The sequence below is a fragment of the Chiloscyllium punctatum genome, chromosome 11, assembly GCF_047496795.1.
Source record: "Chiloscyllium punctatum isolate Juve2018m chromosome 11, sChiPun1.3, whole genome shotgun sequence".
Classification (NCBI taxonomy): Eukaryota; Metazoa; Chordata; class Chondrichthyes; order Orectolobiformes; family Hemiscylliidae; genus Chiloscyllium; species Chiloscyllium punctatum.
The window spans coordinates 51,200,451-51,220,976 of NC_092749.1; the positions used below are offsets into that span (position 1 = coordinate 51,200,451).

A 20,526-nucleotide genomic window follows, 5' to 3' on the forward strand; every position below is an offset into this window, starting at 1 on the left:
GAGTACTGTGTCCAGTTTTGAGCCCCACACCTCAGGAGGGACATACTGGCACTGGAGCGTGTCCAGCGGAGATTCACACGGATGATCCCTGGAATGGTAGGTATAACATATGAGGAACGGCTGAGGATCCTGGGATTGCACTCATTGGAGTTTAGAAGGCTAAGGGGAGATCTAATAGAAGCTTACAAGATAATACATGGCTTGGAAAGGGTGGACGCTAAGAAATTGTTTCCATTAGGCAGGGAGACTAGGACCCGTGGGCACAGCCTTAAAATTAGAGGGGGTCAATTCAGAACAGAAATGAGGAGACACTCCTTCAGCCAGAGAGTGGTGGGCCTGTGGAATTCATTGCTGCGGAGTGCAGTGGAGGCCGGGACGCTAAATGTCTTCAAGTCAGAGATTGATAAATTCTTGATGTCACAAGGAATTAAGGGCTACGGGGAGAATGCGGGTAAGTGGAGTTGAAATGCTCATCAGCCATGATTAAATGGTGGAGTGGACTCAATGGGCGAAATGACCTTATTTCCACTCCTATGTCTTATGGTCTTATGGTCTTATTAATTGCGCACAGCTAGTATAACAATAACATTTGCCAGAGACTCTAAAAGCAGAGATTAGGAAGACAATTTTTTTTTCTTGCTTCTCATTTTTGCATTCAGACCAGAACCAAAGTCATAGCTAGATATATTCAAAAAGTAGTTTAAATGCAGAGTGAAACTCAAAGCTGATATTTCACTCATGGTTGTAAAGTCAGCTCAATTCTTAATGCAGCAGACATGTGACACAATTTTGTCAAACCTTCGAAATTAATATATTTGGATAAAAAATAAAAACATCTTTCTGCTACTTTGCCATATTAGTCAATACCCATTCCACCGGCCATATCACAAGTTGAATATGCTCTCTACTGCTTTAACAAACATATTGATCATAAAATGATTATTTATTTTTAATATTGATATAAATTCTGCTTTTATTGATTTTTCACCTCAGGATGAAAGAATTGGGCAGTTCTGTCCTGACTTTGTTTTCATATCTTGATAACAAAAAGTTGCAATTTGCACATTCACATTCCCGACTTATTCAAGTTGTTGTAAATATATGAATTTCTGTTGGCAACTTCATTGATTAGAAGGAGAAACACTTGTGACAGTTTTATTTAAGAATTGGGCAATGGAAATGCACACAGACTGTTTATATTTGTTGATTGCAGAAATCCACCCCAAGTAATACCCTCTACCCTGTGGCCGGGAGAACAGAGTCAGCTGATTTTGAGACCAAAGGCACTCTCTGAGTAGGGTTTTTACTATTACTTGCAGGCCTTGGGGAAAATAAAGGAAAATATTTGGAAAACTTTATCATACAACTTGACTAAGCCAAGCTGCATCGTGATACTGGCCATTTCCTTATATCTGGCTTCTCAGTGCAAAGTGAAATCTCGAAATGTTTCTCTTTGCTCCAGGTCCTTCTCAGCAGCAATAACCGACTGAAGAACACAGCAGAGGAGGACTATCCTTCAATGTGGTGATCTTTCAGTGGCCCGTGATGGTCTTTCAGCCTGGTGTGACCCCAACGTGGACTTCCGGCTTTGAGGTGATTCCAGAGTGATCTCCCAGCCCCGAGAACCTTGAGGTGAACCCCAGTGCAGTCTGGATCGAAGGCTCGATGAACTGGAGGCTAGGTGCCGGTGTGGACTGGGTTTGAAGGAATGTTGTTCTGAACTTTTTATTTCTTTATTTTTCTAATTTATTCCTACAATCTGCAGTGCTTAAGTTTTTAATTTCTTTATTTTTCTAAGTTTTTTTCCTTAAGAATTTGTACCTAGGAACCTTGCATCTAAGACAGCACCGTAAGTGGTGACTTGTAGACTTTTCACTGTGACAATAAAACTAATTCAATTTGCCGTCATGTGTGCAGCATCACTTGAACGGAACAGCTCAGAGTTTCATTGTCTTAGGGAATGAGGTAGACGAATGCACACAGGCCTAATGTGCAGGAGCAAGGATTAGTGTCAGGGACAGCCCAGGTCTTTGCCAGCCCTGATAAAGAGGACATGGATAAAGATTTCAGGGATCCCGTTTTAACAAAGACAACTTACATTATGTAACCATTTTAATGTAAGTTAAAAAAAACAAAGGAGCTTCTTTGGACCATTAGCAAGGAAAAGTTGACAGGAACTCACAGACTCGCTGCATATTTCACTTATGTTTAATGCAAAATCTAGGGAATGATGAAACGATAGTGAATACTGAGCTGCTTTTTTGTCACATTTTAAGAAATGGCATTGGGCAGGTTACTGAGAGAGTGTGCTGTTAACTTCTCTCTAATCTCCGAAGCCTCTATGTACTGACCGGCCTTTCTTATTTGAATATTGCCATGCAGTCCTCCATGGTGATACTGTATCGGCTCCAGAGCTGCCTACACAGAGATTGTGTTGACAACTCCAAGAGGAGGGTGTAGTATGTATGACAACTCCAATCTTTAATTGGATCGCAAGCAGGGAGGAGGCTAATTAGAAGGCCGCCCGTAGGAAATTCACTGGCAGGTCCCACATTTGGGGCCTGAAGTCCATGGTAAAGTTCTGCCTTGAGGTCCGGTGAGAAGATAATGTGATGGCTTGCTCTAAAGGGCACTTGAGCTATTCGAAGCATCTGTGCACTGCAGAAAGGGTGATGTCTCCTGTCGCATGCTAGAAGGAGCTTGTGGGGAAAAGCTAAGTGGTGAGAGTATTTCCCATTATTTGCAAGCCGGACAGTACACATCCAAACAAAAGACTCTCAATACAATGCACTTAGCTGCGCACTACCTGTGGCTCCTGTCACTTCCTCTATTCATGACCAACATCTCCCATATTTCATTTCACACCACTGCCTTCAGCTCGCACTGACACTTCAGGCTAAATTCTACCAGAAATTGGTTGTCAATTTTTGCGAGCTTCATGGAGGGTTTCTGTCCGTGTGTTTTCTCAACTTATTCTCTGCAGGTTCACCTCATTAGCTGAGCACCACACCTCCCTGTCACCCCGCTTGCACAATCGTCTGCTCAGCAACCAGAGGTATTTGCCGCTGCTGGGACCTCCCAGCATTCCTGGCACGAGCACCATTTTTAAAGTCCAGATGTGCACAAGGTCAAGTATTGCCCGCCAGGAACTGCCCTTCACATAGCAGAAGGGGAATGATCGAAAAACTTTTCTGAGGACACCATGGTACTTTTATAAATGTCTGGCTATTAAAGATACATACTACACCCTCCTTTTGCACCATTTTAGAATCCCAACTGAAATAGTACACATTCTCTAATGCCCTGTGTAGCTTTGTTTTGTTCAATGTGGGAGTGTCACTTACTGGAAAGCCTTCAAATGGCTGAAAAGTTCACTTTTATTCAGTAACAATGAAAACAAAGAAAAAAATAAAGAGAAGCTACATTTCCCTCTAAGATTAGACAGGTGATGCTGTCAGACAGGAATAAATGGGCCTTTTTCTGAATGGAAGACAGTAACTAGTGGGGGACAGCAGGGATCAATGCTTGAATCCAGCTATTCACAATATATATTAACAAGTTAGATGAGGAAATTAAATGTAAAATCTTTAAGTCTGAAGATGACACAAAGTTAGGTTGAAGGGTAAGTTGTGAAGAGGATACAGAGATGCTTCAGTATAATATGGAAAGTTGGTGAGTGGGCAAATGCATGGCAGATGAATTACAATATGAATAAATGTGTGATTATCTACTTTGGTAGCAAAGAACAAAGACAGATTATTATTAGAATGGCAATAGATTAGGAAAGGGGAGGTGCAACAAGACCTGGATGTCCTTGTACCTAATCACTAAAAGTAAGCAGAGTCTAGATTAGAGTGGTGCTGGAAAAGCACAGTAGTTCAGGCAGCATCTGAGGAGCAGGAAAATCGACATTTCGGGCAAAGGCCCTTCATCAGGAATACAGGTGCTGAAAGTAAGCAGGCAAGTGCAGCAAGCAGTGAAAGGCAAATGGTATGTTGGTCTGCATTAAAGAGGATTCGACGACAGGAGCAGGGATGTCATGTTACAAATGTACACGGCCTTGGTTCAACCACATATGGAATATTGTGTACAGATTTCCTCTCCTTAGCTGAGCAGGGGTATTTTGGCTATGCCGAAAGTCATGAAGTCATTAAATATTTTAGCAATGAAGTCATGGTCTGTTACCACCAGTAGAAAACTGGTTCTTTTTGAATCATTCATTTGATGTGAGCATCACTGGCAAAGCCAGCAGTTATTACCTGTCACTAACAGCTCTTGAACAGCTGATGGTGAGCCACCTTCTTGAACTGATGTTGCCCTTGAGGTGTTGGGGCAGCCTTTGTGGTATTAGAAGCAAGTTCAAGGATTTGAATTCATCAACTGTGAATGAACAGCAATATATTTCCAATTCAGGATGGTGTCTGACTTAAAGGGGAAGGCAATGATGCTTGTTGTGCCTGCTTTCCTCACTGGAATATCTTCCTACTATCCAGCAGTTAAAATGTCTTTCTCATTCTGCCATTTATCTTCTCTAAAACTCTCACATTAGCAATAGACAACCATGGCATTTTGGCATTTATTGCTAAAGGAATATAGGGAACTGTTGCTGCAATTATACAGGAGTGCGACCACACCTGAAATATTGCACACAGTGTTGATCTCCTTACTTGAGGAAGGATATAGTTGCATTGGAGGCAGTTCAGAGGGTGTTCACTAGATTGATTCCAGAGATGAGAGGTTTGTCTTTCAAAGAGAAATGGAGCAGTTTATGTCTATGCTTAGAAGTTGAGCAGAACAAATGGAAATTTAATTGAAGTAAATAAAGTGCTATAGGGGATTGACAAAGTAGATGGAGAGACAATGTTTCCTCTTATGGGGCAATGTAAAATGAGAGGTCATAGTCTTAAGAGAAGTGATAGCAGACTTAAAGCAGAGATGAGGCAAAATTACTTCTCTCAAATGGCCATGAATGTGTGGAATTCACTACCCTAGAGTGTGGTGGATGCTCGGACATTTAGTAAATTTAAGGAAGAGATTGATAGATTTTTGATTAGCAGTGGATTGAAGGATTATGGAGAAAGGGTTGGTTAGCTTGGATGGCTGGTTTGCGATGCAGAGTGATGCCAACAGCATAGGTTCAATTCCACATTGACTGAGGTTACTATAAAGGTCTGTCCTCCTCAACTCCTACCCTTACCGGAGGCCTGTTGACTCTCAAGTTAAACAACTACCAATCATTACTCTCTAATGAGAGTCTGCAACAACCTTACAGAGGGCAGGAAGGAAAATGAAGTTGAGGCTGAACTGAGACTGTATTGAATGGCAGAGCTGGCTCAAGAGGCTGAAAGGTCTACTCCTGCCCCTAGTTCTTACAAGGAGGTTGGGAGTGGGAGTGCTAGAGGAGGGTATTAGTCAGGTACCTGCAGTTGTTGCTGTCCTAAGTTGTCTTCTGAAATTTCAATGACAGTTTCATGAATTTAAATTGCACTGCCCCTTCAAGAGATGCAAGATGTTTTTAAATAGTGTCAGCTAATTGATGCTCCTCATAGATACTTTCTAATCAACCTGTTCCAAGATGTTATTATACACTGCCAGTGCAGTGGGACTAGAAGCCAGACCTAGTAGTTCAGAGATAGGGACACTACCACTATGCTTCAAAAGCCTCCTTGATGTTTCTGATAAATCAAGTCATCGATGGAGAGCACAAGAAACGCAGAGCACCTATTGTGTTCAAATTAAATGAGAAGCAAAACTGTGTGGCCTTCTTTGTAGCCATGAATCATTGAATCATGGAATCCCTAAAATGTGAAAGCAGGCCACCACACCAAAAGAGAATCCCACCCAGACCCAGTTCCCCCGCCTCTCACCCCCGACCCTATCCCCATGACACTGCATTTTTGCATGGCTAACCCACCTAACCTGCACATTCCTGGACACTATGGGCAATTTAGCCTGATCTATTCACCTGACCTGCACCTCTTTGGACTGTGGGAGTAAACCGAGCACCCAGAAGAAACCCACGCAGACACAGGGAGAATGTGCAAACTCCACACAGACAGTTGCTGGAGACTGAGTGTAGCTCAAAGAAGTGTTCCAAATAAAGGAAGGGCAAAATAGTATTTAACATTAACATTTGAAGCCCACGGAAATACTACACAGTTGGCAACATTAATTAAAACCATTAACAAGAGGATTAAAATAATAGAACAGAATTATAGATGAGAAATGCACAAAAACTGAGGTGGCAAACCAGAATTAATGGCCATATATTTTTCCCAGTTACTTAATTTCTATAGCTCAATTATTTCAGTGGTTGCAGCACTACAAGGTCTAATGTTTTTTTAACAACCAGAAAGCACTATGTTTAATAGGATACTGCACTTCAATTTAGGCTTTAATTTATTTGGAAAGATGATTGGCAGTGGTCTCAAAATATTTCCCACTCTCTCAATCCTTTTTCTATGTACAAGCTTAAAGCCCTTTTCTCAACTTTAACAGGATAATATCAGCAGGTCCATAATCTTTTTTTTTCATAAACCTGTTATAAAAGCTTTTGCATGATACCTATATAGTAGGAGACACATATCAGTCATGCATACTGACTACTTATTAGGAGCAGGCTATAGCATTGTTGGAAAACCACATTATTCAATCCTTGTATACATATTTTTACTTTCAAATTAGACATCAAATTGTGCATTGATTGTCAAAGTCTGTGGGTTGCTGAGGTGCAGGAGGATCAGATTAAGTCTCTTTGGGCATTCATGAACTGCTAGCATCCAGCAGACTGGCTGTCGCACCGTTGAGTGGATAAACAGATCCAGGGCTCAGTAAAACAGTGATGGGTGCAGTAGACATCTGTGGGGTTACAAATGGCTGGCCAGCAGCACATGCTAGGAATATAGCCTTCCCCTTCAGAGAAATACGCAACTGATACAGAATTACATAAAAATTGCATGAATGTCACATTGTTACCTGACATTCTTAACAAAGTGCTCTCCTAAAAGATGTTAATAGTCTGATTAAAGAAAATGGTGATGGCATTCCAGGATTTTCTGTTGTTGTTTGTGATGGAGCCCTGAGTAATTTTACCCAGAATGTTTGAGGCTGGTTAAAATTAGCAGGTGACTTTAATTATTTTGTGTCACAGGAACATTTAACAGGTGAAGTCTCATGTGCAGACTGACCACAAGTCTTCATAGAGGGCATGGAAAATGTCTTCATGCAGAGCTCTTCAGAGTACTCTTTATATAATCTAAATATCATGAAAACTCTTTAACATCTACATTTCACTTTTTTTAAAAAACCTCAGTTACACCAACTCTCATCTACAACTAAGTAATAACAATAGTCATTGAAAAAGTTAACAAACCATAGCTGAAGATAGTGAATAACAAAGAGTATATTGATCATGATATGCAAATTTAATGTCTTATTTGTACTTGCATTAGAAGTGTCTTTGCTCTCTTCCAATATATTATAATAATTAAGCAATGCTGAAGAAGACACATTTTGGCAAAATTTTTCATGCTGCATTCATCAGGACAATTTATGGGAGTTACAATAAAGGGAAAGCAACATTTGTATTGTATGAAAGGAGAGTGCTGATTGGCAAGAGAACTCTGTTTGCTAGCAGTTTAGCCATGGGAAGTGCACCAGTTAATTGTGACTGACAGCTAACTGCATGTGGGCTGGATTGGAACCAATGTCCTAGGGGAGTGTTTGCTAGTGCTATTGGGGAGGGTGTCAACTAATATGGTGGGGGTTGGGATCCAATGCAGGAAGTCAGAGGGAAGGAAAGTGAGAACCAAAACAAAGGGCAGTAAGGGGAAAAGTGAAATTGGAAGGCAAAGAGCCCAAAGACAAAAATCAAAAATGGCCTGGTTACACCATGATTCTAAAATAGCAATAAATATAAAAAAGAATGAGCCTGAAGGCTCTATGTCTCAATGCAAGGAGCACTCATAATAAGGTGGATGGATTAACTGCACAGATAGTTATAAATGGATATTATGTAATTGGAATCATGGAGACCTGGCTCCAGGTTGACCAAGGATGGGAACTCAACATCCAGCATTATTCAATTTTCAGAAAAGATAAACAGAAAGGAAAGGGAGGTTGGGTAGCATTGTTGGTTAAGGGAGGATAGTGGCTTGGATGATGTGGAATCTGTTAAGGGTGGAGCTGTGGAACACCAAAAAGAAAAATACGTTCATGGGAGTTATGTACAGCCCACCAAACAGTAGTAGTGAGTTTGGGGATTTTGTTAAACAGGAAATTAGAGATGCATACAGCAATGGTAAGCAGCTATTATGGTTGACTTCAGTCTTCATATAGATTGGACTAACCAAACTGGCAGCGATGCAACAGATGAGAATTTCCTGGAATGTATGAGGGATGGTTTCTTTGACCGATATGTCGAGGAACCAACTAAAGAGCAAGCCATCTGAGACTGGCTATTGTGTAATGACAGAGGATTAACTAGCAACTTTGTGGTATGAGATTCTTTGGGGAAGAGTGACCATAATATGGTAAAATTCTTTATTAAAATGGAGAGTGATAGAGTTAAATCTGAGACTAGGGTCCTGAACTTAAGGAGAGTTAACTTTGATGGTATCAGGCATGTACTGATAAGGATAAGCTAGACAAGGATACTGAAGGGGTTGATGGTGGATCCACAACGCCAGACATTTAAAGAATACATGGATGAACTTCAACAGTTCCCTATCTGACGTAAGAGTAAAAAACGGAAGGGAGCTCGACTGTGGCTGACAAGGGAAATCAGCGATAGTGTTAAAGCCAAAGAGGAGGCATATAAATTGGCCAGAAAAAGCAGCAAACCTGAAGACAGTGAGAAATTTAAAATTCAGCAGAGGAGGACAAAAGATTTAATTAGGAAGGGAAAATAGAATATGAAAGTAAGCTTGTGGAAAACACAAAAACTGACTGCAAATGCTTCTATAGTTATGTGAAGAGATAGACAATAGACAATATGTGCAGGAGTAGGCCATTCAGCCCTTCGAGCCTGCACCGCCATTCAATATGATCATGGTTGATCATTACTAATCAGTATCCTCTTCCTGCCTTATCTCCATAACCCTTGATTCCACTATCTTTGAGAGCTCTATCCAACTCTTTCTTAAATGAATCCAGAGACTGGGCCTCCACTGCCCTCTGGGGCAGAGCATTCCACACAGCCACCACTCTCTGGGTGAAGAAATTTCTCCTCATCTCTGTCCTAAATGGTCTACCCCGTATTTTTAAGCTGTGTCCTTTGGTCCGGCACTCACCCATCAGCGGAAACATGTTTCCTGCTGCCAGAGTGTCCAATCCTTTCATAATCTTATATGTCTCAATCAGATCCCCTCTCAGTCTTCTAAACTCAAGGGTATACAAGCCCAGTCGCTTCAGTCTTTCAGTCTTTCAGATAAAGAATGGTGAAGACAAATGTAAGTCTTTTGTGGTTAGAATCAGGTGGATTCTTAATGGACAATGGAGAGATGGCAGAGAAGTTGAACAAATACTTTGATTCTGTCTTCACTAAGGCAGGCACAAATAACTTTCTGGAAATGCTAGGGGACAGAGAGTCAAGCATGAAGGAGGATCTGAAGGAAACCCTTATTAGTCAGGAAATGGTCTTAGGGAAATTGATGGGATGATGCTTTGTATCTTAGAGCACTTTTCAGCAAGAAGCCCTAGAAATAGCATGGTGATGATTTTCCAGCATTCTGTAGACTGTGGCAGAGTTTCAATGGACTGGACTGAAAAAGGAGGAAGAGAGAAAATGGGGAATTATAGGCTGGTTAGCCTGACATCAGCGGTGGGAAAAACGTTGGGGTCAGTTATTAAGGATGCAATAACTAAGCATTTGGAAAGCAGTGACAGAATCAGTCCAAATAAGTATGGATTCAGGAAAGGGAAATCTTGCTTGACAAATATTTTCTGAGAATGTGACCAGTTGAGCAGACAAGGGTGAATCAGTAGATGTTGTGTATCTGGACTTGCAAATTGCTTTTAACAAAGTTCCACACAAGAGATTGTAAGGAAACTTAAAGCTCATGGTTTCCAAGGTAATGTATTGACATGGATAGACAATTGGTTGGCAGACAGAAATCAGGGAGTTGGAATAAATAGGTGCTTTTCAGAGTGACAGGCAGCGATCAGGGGGGTATCATAGGGATCAGCGCTGGGACCCCAGCTGTTCACAATATGCATTAACAATTTGGACAAAGAAATTGAATATAATATCTCTAAATTTGCAGATGACACTAAACTGGGTGGCAGAATGTGTTTTGAGTTGGATGCTAAGAGGCTGCATGGTGACTTGGACACACTGGCAGAGTGGGCAAATATTTGGAAATTGCAAAATAATATGAATAAATGTGAGGATATCCACTTTGATCACAAAACAGGAAGGGCAGAGTATTATTTGAATGGTGATATCACAAAACTGGTGATGTTTTATAAGTGACCTGTATAATGAAAGGGGATTGGTCAGCTCTCTAGCTGAGCAGTTCAGGCCAGAACTACTTGGGAGTTCAACAGTAAGCTGTGTGGAAACAGGCTCTTTCTCTCTCGTTTTGCCCTTCTAACTTCAACCTGTAAGCATCTATTCCCTCTGTACTGTCTTTTAAAGGGGGTTTGCTTAGTGGGACTGTTCTGTATATTCGGAATGGCATAATAAAGTCTAGTTTGGATAGATTGAGTTCTGTAGGGATTCTTTATTCTGTTCTTTGTGTTCATTGTGTAATTTTGTGAATAAATTTTTGTCTGTTTTAAAATCTGGTAGTCAACCTTGCTAACTTAATCCAGATATTTCCACTGTACACTTATCGAAACAAACTGCAAAATTATGGTCTGGGCTACCTGCTTAAGAATGTTTTGAGTGGTCTGACTTAGTCTCTTTGCAGGATTTTAAACAGCGAGTGGTAGGTGCTAGTGTCTTTATTTCAGGTGTTTGTTTGGTTGGATAGACAAAGCTTGGGATAGTAATGGCTGTTATGGTTCTGTTCGCCGAGCTGGGAATTTGTGTTGCAGATGTTTCGTCCCCTGTCTAGGCGACATCCTCAGTGCTTGGGAGCCTCCTGTGAAGCGCTTCTGTGATGGTTCCTCTGGCATTTATAGTAGTTTGTCTCTGCCACTTCCAGTTGTCAGTTCCAGCTGTCCGCTGCAGTGATCGGTATATTGGGTCCAGGTCGTTGTGTTTGTTGATAGAATCTGTGGATGAGTGCCATGCCTCTAGGAATTCCCTGGCTGTTCTCTGTTTGGCTTGTCCTATAATAGTAGTGTTGTCCCAGTCAAACTCATGTCACTTGTCATCCGCGTGTGTGGCTACTAAGGGTAGCTGGTCGTGTCGTTTCATGGCTAGTTTGTGTTCATGGATACGGATGTTTGTCCTATGTAGTGTTTTGAGCAGTCCTTGCATGGGAATTTGTACACTACATTGGTTTTGCTCATGCTGGGTATTGGGTCCTTTGTCCTGGTGAGTTGTTGTCTGAGAATGGCTGTTGGTTTGTGTGCTGTTATGAGTCCTAGTGATCATAGTAGTCTGGCTGTCAGTTCAGAAATGTTCTTGATGTATGGTAACGTGGGCTACACCTCCACAATTCATTCGCCAAAAACGGATACCCCTGCAATTTCACCAACAGATGCCTAAGGGAAAGACAATGGAATGAAGACATGCCACAACCCAAAGGAAATGAGGCTCCCAAGCACTGAGGATGTCACCTAGACAGGGGACGAAACATCTGCAACATAAATTCCCAGCTCAGCGAACAGAACAAAACAACAAGCACCCGAGCTACAAATCTTCTCACAAACTTTGAACAGTAATGGCTCTTTCAGTCGCCAAAAGTTTTCTGGAAGTGGATGTGGTCACTTTGGAAGTTTTGCAAAAGGTGGACAAGACTATGCTGGGGGAATTAGCAGAGAAGCTGGAATTGGAACCGCCTGCTTCTGTGAGGAAAGGAGAGATAATTACAGCAATAGCTCAGTATTTAAACTTGCTGGAGAAACCATCAAAATCTGTAGAGATGGCAAAAGTTCTATTGCAAATGAAACAGCTTGAGCTGCAGATTTGGGCTGAGAGATGGCAAATGGAGTTCAATACAGCTAAATGTGATGTGATGCACTTTGGGAAGAATAACAGGAAGGCAGAGTACTGGGTCAATGGAAATTCTTGGGTAATGTGGATGTGCAGAGAGATCCTGGAGTCCATGTACATAGATACCTGAAAGTTGCCACCCATGTGTATAGTGCTGTTAATAAGGCATACGATGTGTTAGGTTTCATTCGTACAGGGATTGAGTTCCAGAGCCGCAATATCATGCTGCAACTATCATGTGCCCACACGTGGAATATTGTGTACAGTTCTGGTCCCCATATTTTGAGAAGGATGTGGAAGTATTGGAAAAGGTGCAGAGGAGATTTACCAGGATGTTGCCTGGTCTGGAGGGAAGGTCTTATGAGGAAAGGCTGAGAGACCTGAACCTGTTCTCATTGGCAAGAAGAAGGTTAAGAGGGGATTTGATAGAGACATGCAAGATAATCAGAGGATTAGATAGGATAGACAGTGAAAATCTTTTTCCTAGGTTGGTGACATCAGCATGTATGAGGGGGCATAATTACAAATTGAGGGGTGATAGATTTAAGACAGATGTCAGAGACAGGTTCTTTACGCAGAGAGTGGTAAGGGCTTGGAATGCACTACCTGCTAATGTACTCAACTTGGCCACGTTCGGGAGATATTAAACAATCCTTAGATAAGCACATGGATGATTTTGGGATAGTGTAGGGGGACGAGCTGAGAATAGTTCAGAGGTCAGCACAACATCGAGGGCCGAAGGGCCTGTTCTGCACTGTATTGTTCTATGTTCAATGTTCTATAAGGAAAGGGCAACAGAAATGAAACAGTTTAAGTTACAGTTAAAAACAAAAGAGAAAGAATGAATGAAGGACTTCAGCAGAAGAGAAAGAAAATGAGAGAACATTTGAACTTCAAAAACTGACACTTAAAAGGGTGGAGATGAAGGCTGAAGGTAAGTCTAGTGAGGAAGAGAATGGGGATGAGCAAACCCATGGTGGGCGAAAGCCTGATGAGAAACTGTTTAAGTATGTTCAAGCAATGTCTAAATTTGATGAGAAGGATGTGGAAGCGTTTTTCATCTCATTTGAAAAAATGGCTAAATAGATGCAGTGGCCAGTGGCAATGTGGGTTTTGTTGATCCAAACAAAAATTGTAAGTAGAGCTAGTGAGGTATTCTATCAGAGGAGGTTTCTGGGAAGTATGAGGAGGTGAAAAAAGACATTTTAAGTGCATATGAGCTTGTACCAGAAGCCTATAGACTATGTTTCAGGAATCTAAGGAGGAACCTTGGTCAAACATATATAGAGTTTGAAAGGATCAAACAGAGTAATTTCGATAGATGGGTAAGAGCTTTAAGAATCAAGGAAACCCATGATGCTCTTAGTGAAGTAATTATTTTGGAGGAATTCAAATATTCACTGCCTGATGTAGAATGAACTCATGTGGAAGAGCAGAGAGTTAAAACAGCAAGGTTAGCAGCTGAAATGGCTGGTGGTCATGAGCTGCTCCATAAAACATGGTTTGGCTTCCAGATTCAGTTTCACTCCATGAGGGATAGACATTGGGGCAAAGAGAAATCCTCACGTGGAAAGGGCAAGGTAGATCTCAGTGAAGATCATAAGGACAATTTACCACAGGGTAAAAAAGAAACCCTTGGGGGGGCAAAGAAGTGTTTTCGTTGTAATAAAAGGGGCCACACAAAATCACAGTGTTAGTGGGCTAGGAGAAAGCCAGATGTAGGAAAACCAGACAAGTTTTGTTGGGCTAGTAACAAAAAGCACAAGAGAAGTCAGAAACTGCCTCATAGAGTTCAAGATAATCAGAGGTTGGTTAAGAAGGAAGTGTCCGATCTGCTTAAAAAATATACATGCAAGGGTAAAATTTATTCACATAGGCCAACAGCAGTAGGCAAAGAGGATACAATATTAAGGGAACAGGGTCCTCTCAGTCTGTAATGCTGAAGAATGAGGAGATACGTACTCCTGAGTGACTATTGCCAGAAAGGTACTGGTAACAAGAATTCACGATGAGACAAAAAGTGCTCAGTTATGTAAAGTGAGGCTACAGAGTCCAGAGAAAAGTGGAGAATTTGTGGTAGGAGTACTGGACAAGCTGTCAACTCCAGAAATAGAATTTGTCCTCGCAAATGATATAGCTAATTCACCAGTAGGCATGCTGCCTATTTTGGTTGAAAAACCAGTGGAGGTGCAGGCAACTGAACAAATGAAGAATATTTATCCAGAAATTTTCCCAGATTGTGTGATCACAAGATCACTGAGGCACAAGTTGAAGCAGGAGAGATCAAAAGGCACAGGTAAGGAAGCTGACATAGCTTTATCAGAAACTTTCTTCAATCAGATAAGTGGGATAGAGCAGGAGCAACTTGGTAAACATGCAACTATTTTCAGCTCTGCTAAGCTGATTGAGTTACATCAGAAAGATGAGAACTTAAAACAGTTGATTCAAAAGGCATATACAGAGAACCGAATTTATCCCTGTGTGTTATTATTTAACAAATGATGTTTTAATGAGGAAATGGAGACCATCACACATTCAAGCAGATGAGAAATGGGCAAAGATTCATCAAATTGTTTTGCCAGTAGAGTACAGAAAGGAGGTGCTGCAAGTGGTGCATGAACTACCACTTGGAGGTCATTTATGGTGAGGAAAACACAGGCTAAAATACAAAGACATTTTTTACTGGCCTGGACTGCACAAGGATGCAGTTGAATTTTACCAGATGTGTCATACATGTCAGCTAATCGGAAAGCCATAGGTAGTAATACAACCTGCACCTTCAATACCTATTCTAGCACTTGAGCAACCATTCACAAGAGTATTAATTGATTGCATAGGTCCCCTACCTCAAGCAAAAAGTGGGAATAAGTATTCATTAACAATAATGGATGTGTCGACTAGATTTCCAGAGGCAATCCCATTATGCAACATCACAGCAAAAAAGGGTTGCAGAAGAATGACTTAAAATGCTTAAGAGGTACGGATTACCAATAGAGATCCAGTCAGATCAAGGATCAAACTTCACATCCAAACTATTCAAGGAGGTTATGGATACCTTGGGAATAAAGCAATTCAAATCTACTGCGCACCATCCAGAATTGCAGGGAGCACTAGGGAGATGGCCTCAAACACCAAAGACCATGTTAAGGGCTTATGGTCAGGATTATCCAGATGATTGGGATAAGGGAGTTCCATTTGTATTTTCTGCAATCAGAGATGTACTGAATGAATCTACCAAATTCAGTCCTTTTGAATTAATTTTTGGGCATGAAGTAAGAGGAGTGTTAAAATTGATTAAGGAGAAATTAATAAGTCAGAATTCAGAGACCACTCATTTGGACTATGTGTCAAATTTTAAAGAACAATTCATTAGACCTGGAGAGTTGGCTCGACAGCATTTGAAAGTATCACAGCATACAATGAAACAGGAAGCAGATAAGAAATTACAAGTTTGCAATTGGGGATAAGGTATTGGTGTTACTTCCAGTAACATGTGAGTCTTTAAAAACAAGTTTTAGTCGACCTTATCAAATCACAAGGAAATTGAGTGAACTACTTGATAAGGACTCCAGACATGAAGAAATCTCACAGAGTGTGTCATGTGAATATGCTCAAAAAGTATTTTGACAGGGAAGGAAAGCAAAAGGAGAAGGTGTTAATGATTACATCACAGAAGGAAGAACCAAGTTCAGAGGATTCTGAATTGGACATTCCTCAAATCAAATTGGACAATGAAGAAGTTGTCAAAAATTGGGATAAATTATCGAGTTATCTTCCACAAGAAACTCAAAATGCCCTGAAAGAGTTATTACTATCATATGAGGAGATATATGGAAACAAACTGGGAAGTACTAACCTAATTGTGCATGATGCAGATATAGGAGATGCTGTTCTGATTAAGCAACTTTCTTATAGGCATAACCCTCTAAAGTTGGCACAAGTTCAGGAGGAGAGAGAACGCAGGCTCCAAGGTTGCATAATTGAAGTGAGTTACAGTGACTGAAGCTCACCCACACTCATGGTGCCAAAGCCAGGTGGTACCCAACAGTTATATGTGGACTATCGCAAAGTCAATGTCATTACAAAGACTGATGTATATCCAATTCCATGGCTGGAGGCCTGTGTCAAAAAAGTGGGACAAGCAACTTACATTTACAAGTTTTACTTGCTCAGAGGCGACTGGCAAGTACCTCTATCCTAGAAAGCAAAGGCAATTTCAGCTTTTGTAATGCCAGATGGACTATATCAGTTCAAAGTCATGCTATTTGGAATGAAAAATGCTCCAGCCACATTTCAGAGACTATCTAATAAGGTCATTGCCAGTTTGCCCAACTGTGTGGTGTATATTGATAACCTGGTGATTTTTAGTCACTCATGGAAGGTACATTTACACATTCATTGGACTAAAAGTGAATTTGCCAAAGCGAAGTCACCTTCCTGGGCCATGTTATTGGGCAAGGACAAATGGCACCACGGGATGTGAAAATGAAAGTAATTGGGGAATTTCCCACACCGTCAATGAAAAAAGCAGTGCTACGGTTCTCAGGATTGGATTTTACTGAATATCTGTGCTGTCAGTATGGCTCTCCACTTAGCGAATTGTTAAAAAAGGGCAAGAAGTTTCAGTGGACAGCGAACTGTCAAAAAGCATTTCACAGCCTAAAAACTGTGTTAATCACTGCTCCAGTATTCGCCACACCGGATTACACGAAGCCTTTCAAGGTGGCTATTGATGCCAGTGATGTGGGTGTCAGTGTGGTGCTCCTGCAGGAGGATGGCGAGGGAACAGAAAGACCCATCGGGTATTTTTCCAGGAAGTTGAACATTCATCAAAAGAAATATTCAACGGTGGAGAAAGAGACTTTGAGCTTGGTGTTGGCATTACAACATTTCAGTATTTATATTACCAGCAATGCAGCTGAGACAATCGTATACACTGATCAGAAGCCATTGACATTTGTGGAAAGATTTAAGGACAAAAATACCAGACTGTTTAGTTGGAGCTTGTTGTTGCATCCATTCAATTTGACAATTGGGCATGTGGCAGATTGTGAAAACATGATTGCCAATGCATTATTAAGGCTCAAATGAGAAATTGAGGTGTTCAGTGGTGGGTGTAGCACAGTCTGAATTTGCATGTGGTTGTGCATGTTTGCATGTGTATAGTTAGTAAAGTGTATATGTGTGTTCTGATCGCTAACTGGGTTTTTGAAGGGTTTTAAAAATGAAGCCATCTTTTGATATTGGTGATTCTTTTTTTTAAAAGGGGGGAGGTGTCACAAAGCTGGTCCTCTTTTTCTAAAAGCTGTTCCTTTTCTCAAGGATACTGTGTCCTTGATTTTTTTCAGAGAGGTCGTAAACAAGCCGAGCTCCTATTAGACTAGTTTGGCACAGAGATGAAAAGGATTTTGAGAGGCCTTTTGTTTATATGTAAACAGATGAGACTTCAGGCCAAAGTGGTCATGTTTTAGAAGCGACCTGTATAATGAAAGGGGATTGGTCAGCTCTCTAGCTGAGCAGTTCAGTCCAGAACTAGTTGGGAGTTTAACATTGAGCGATGTGGAAACAGGGGCTCTCTCTCTCCTTCTGCCCTTCTAACTTCAATCTGTAAGCATTTGTTCCCTTTGTACTGTCTTTTAAAGGGGGTTTGCTTAGTGGGACTGTTGTGTATATTCAGAACAGCATAATAAAGTGTAGTTTGGATAGGCTGAGTTTTGTAGGGGTTCCTTGTTCTGTTCTTTGTGTTTCATTTTGTAATTTTGTGAATAAAGTTTTATCTGTTTTAAAACCTGGTAGTCAACCTCGCTAACTTACTCCAGGTATTTTCCCTGTACACTTACCAAAACAAATTGCAGAGTTATCGTCTGGCTGCCTGGTTAAGAATATTTTGAGTGGTCTAACCTAGACCATTAACAGTGGGAATTTAGGAAAAGGAGAGGTGCAACAAGACCTGGATGTCATGGTGGAACAGTTGCTGAAGATTGGCATGCAGATGCAGTAGGCAGTGAGGAAAGCTAATGGCGTGCTGGCCTTTATAGCAAGAGGATTTGAGTAGAGGAGTAAGGGTGTCTTGATGCAGTTGGTGCAGAGGCCACACCTTGGGTATTGTGTGCAATTTTGGTCTCCCAGTCTGAGGAAGGACATTCTTGCGATTGAAGGAGCCCAGCGAAGGTTCTCCAGACTGATTCCCTGGATGGCAAGACTGACATATGAGGAATAACTGGATTGATGGGCTTGTACTTGCTGGAATTAAGAAGAATGAGGGGTAAGTCCAGAACTAGGAGGTCACAGTTTAAGAATAAGAGGTAAGCCATTCAGGACTGAGATGAGGAAGAATTTCTTCACTCAGGAAATTGTGAATCTGTGGAATTCTCTACCACAGAAGGCTGTTGGGGCCAGTTTGTTAGATATATTCAAGAGCTGTGGCTAAAGGGATCAAGGGCTATGGAGAGAAAGCGGGAATGGGATACTGAAATTGCATGATCAGTCTTGATTATGTTGAATGCTAGTGCAGGCTGGAAGGGCTGAATGGCCTATTCGTGCACCCATTTTCTGTACTTCAATATTTGTAACACCTCGCAACTAATAACTGCAGCAAAACCATGTCAGCCACATAGGAAGCAGCTAGCAACATATCACCCAATACCCAATGACTCTCTGATTCAACAGGGAGCTGAAAACAAAAAATGTGGGACATCACAGCACGTCTGGCAGAATCCATGGAGAGAGAGCAAGCTAATGCGATTTCCAGTATCTGCAGTGATTTGCTCCTTCAACAAGGAACTGGTGGTTTGTCTCTGTTGCTCAGCCTGAGGTAATACTGCATGAAACAATTTCTAGATCCTTAATTTATTTTAGTTTCTTATCTGAATCTCCAAATCAATATCATCATAAATAGTTGATTTGAAAGAAATATATTTTGGATTTGTTCAAAATGACATTTGAACTAATTTGTGATAGCCAGTATCAATACGAAATGGCGATTTGATAATGGTGTTCAAAATAATTACAAATATGTAAAGTTATTTCTATAAAGTAAGGTGGAGAACACAATCTAGGCTGTCACTCAGTACAGTACTATCAGAAGTACATTCATTTGGATGAGATACTAAACTGAGATCCTAGCTGCCTGTAGCACAAATTGAAGAGTGAGTGGGTCCTGACCAATATCTCAATCGACACTTAGAAATATGATTATCTGGCTACTACTATTCAGTTGCTATTTCTGGGACTTGGTTGTAGCAAACTTGCTGCTGCATTGGCCCACATTATAACAGTGACTACACCTCCAAAAGAATATTTTTGGCTGCAAAGCATTTCAGAACATCCAACACTTTGGGATGTTTTAAAGTGAATGTGAACAGTGGCATAGTAATACAAGTTGTTGACATTGTTGTTCTTTCCTTGATATGCTGGGAAAAATGAGAGGAAACACTTTCATGCAAATCGTTATCACATTGTGGAAATTTTGCATGACAATTATAGCATTCACAAAGTTACAAAATATGGAAGTGCATGAAATTAAAGCAAGAAAATGGGCCTATATCAAATTGGTTGTGAGAAGAGCCCTACATTTATCACAGACAATGAAGACATGGTGGCTTCCGGGATAGATGAAATAATTGCTCAGCATGGAGCAAAGCTGATAAAATGCATTCATTTAAGAGGACTACTTCAAGAATAATTGGCTGGCTGCCAAAACACATAGCACCCAGATGTAGGGAATTCACATAAAGAAAAGTAACACTGGAAGAAATGTGTATTTCTAAAATGTGATACAATCACATCACATGCAACTGGCAATTCACACTGAAATCTAGATGAGTGCCTGCTTAGGTCTTTAAGTATCATTTAATGCAGCAGTGAGTTAGATAGGGATGTTGCAATATGACACTTTGACAGCATAATAACAATAGAAATAACAATTACCTTCAGTACAGTAAAATTGTTTCCATTCGATATTTTGGTAACATTAAAAATACGCACTGAAAGCTGTAAAGTAAAAACAGTTAAAAGGAAAGCCTTCCAGCGACTGGAGTTTGGCCTGATGCAGAGAAATACAATTGTTGTTGTTAAACGATGTCATCGAAGCCCCAGGACACTGCTGGAGCTTCACATTTGTCAGGGAAAAGAGCTCAGTTCAAGCATCCTAAGCCTTTAAAGACACTCCTAAGAGTGGAGCTGTTGAAAACTCAATTGAACACGCTTTGGATAAAGTAGCAACTCATGTCAGTCTACAGCAGGACTTCAATAACATGCAGTCCTGGGTTGATAATGAAAATTAAGTAATCCTAAAAGTCACAAATAACTCCAAGTGTAAACACCTCAGCAGGACACACATGGAAATGATATGAATGGCTGGAGGTCCCTCCCTACTAAAGAAATCATACTCAGTCTGTCAATTGTTTTAGGTCGCATCCAGC

At 40.9% G+C, this 20,526-nt stretch overlaps 1 protein-coding gene across 1 annotated transcript in view; it reads right to left on the reverse strand.

Moving 5' to 3' along the window:
• The window catches only part of LOC140482975 (potassium channel subfamily K member 2-like), a 191,965-nt gene that overhangs the window by 68,770 nt on the left and 102,669 nt on the right, over positions 1 to 20,526 (reverse strand). The gene's annotated exons all lie outside the window — the stretch shown is intronic.